We start from the raw sequence: 1665 nt of genomic DNA, 5'->3' as shown, positions 1-1665 counted from the left end.
AAAAAAAAAAAAAAAAAAAAGGGAGACAAAAAAAAAAGGAGCGAGAGAAGGCGCGAGCGTGCCGCGCGGTGCAGCGCAATGCAATGCACGGCTCAGCACGGCACAGCACGGCGCGGCGCGGCACGGCACGGCACGGCACGGCACGGCACGGCACGGCGCGCTCCGGTCCGGCCCGGGCAGCCGCGGGTGCAGCCGCTGCCGCGTTCCTTACCTTGAGCACTGGATGAGCCGCGAGCCCCTCTCGGCTTCGGGCTCTGCTGGGTTTGTGTGTGGATGGGCTCAGTTTTTTTGCCTTTATTACTATCTTTGCTTCTCAGATCCTGCTGTGATTATTATTATTTTTAAGGCTTCTCTCTCCTCGCTCGCTCTCCCCCTCTCTGTTTTTGCTGCTTCTTTCTATTTATGTTGTGTGTGCGCGGATGTGTGTGTGTGTGAGGGGGAAAAAAGCCTTTAAATGAAACTGCCGAGGCTGTTATGAGAAGAAAGGCAATAATCCCGTCTCTAAATAACAGAGGGAAGGGAGAAGAGGAGGAAAAAAAGCGAATTCTTGCTCAGGGCTTTGCAAACGCCTGCAGGGCAGAGGATTAGGCTACAATTAGCTCAGCCCTTTGCTCTCGCCCTAGCTAATTTTGCGATGAAAATTGGATATTTTTCCCTGCTTTTAGTGAAGGTCCCCAGATTTATTTCACACCCCCACCCCCCGCAAAACCAAACACAAGCCCTGGAAATGGATGGGGCCGGGAAGCGCCGCACCGCAGCCCGCGGAGCCCTGCGCCGCCCGCGGATCTGCGCGGCCCGGTCCGGCCCCGCCGGCGGTAACGGGTCGGTGCCGGGGAGGCTCGGGCCGCTGTCACGTCCTTCCGCGGGCTTACTGAAAAGAAGAAGGAGGAAAAGGGGGAAGGGGGGGAAAAAGCTGATTTTAATCATTGTCATTTGGTCTGATGTAATATTTCCCCAGGCGTTTTCAACTAGGCATAAATTTTCAGCTCCCAAATAAGTAACACAGGGCACGTTTCTCACATCTCCCGACTCCTCCGTTACAATTAGGGTAGCACCCACTCTGCACTTGTTGATAAACTACATCAAGTTCAAAAATAAATAATAAAAAAAATCGCCGCGGCCCCCCCGGGCGCAGCCCCAGCGCCGGCAGGGCGCAGACGGGGGGTCTCGGCGGCGGGGGGGGCCGCAATTATTTCCAGCCCGTCCGCCCGCCTCCCCCTCCCTTTCACCCTTTGCTAATGTCTCGCATTGTAAACGCCAAATTTCCTGTAGGCCATTAAAACCAAATGACGTCTATCGACATGCATTGTGCTATTGCGGAGCGCCCTGGCAGCCCGCCCCCGGCCAAAAGCGCCATTTCAATTAGAGCGTGCGGCGCGATGGCGCGGGGCTCCGCGGGCGGCTCCGCGGGCGCGCAGCGCACCCTGAAGGGAAGGGGGGCGGGAACCCCCCTCCACGCAAAGAAAGAAAAAATAAATAATAATAAAAATTAAAACAACGCAAAGCCCGCCCCTCAACTTTCCTACGAAGACGCGGCTCTGCCCGTGGCTCCGCGTTTCGCCGAGCGCCCGCGGGGGACGCGCGCCCCGCGGAGAGCGGCCCCCGCGGGAGAAGTTCGGGGGGAGAGGCGTCCCGCAGCGCCCGGCCCTCGGCCGCCGGCCGCCG

This window comes from Numida meleagris, chromosome 10 (genome assembly GCF_002078875.1).
Source record: "Numida meleagris isolate 19003 breed g44 Domestic line chromosome 10, NumMel1.0, whole genome shotgun sequence".
Lineage (NCBI taxonomy): Eukaryota > Metazoa > Chordata > Aves > Galliformes > Numididae > Numida > Numida meleagris.
The sequence above is the reverse complement of the archived record's forward strand: the minus strand, read 5'-3'. Positions refer to the sequence as shown.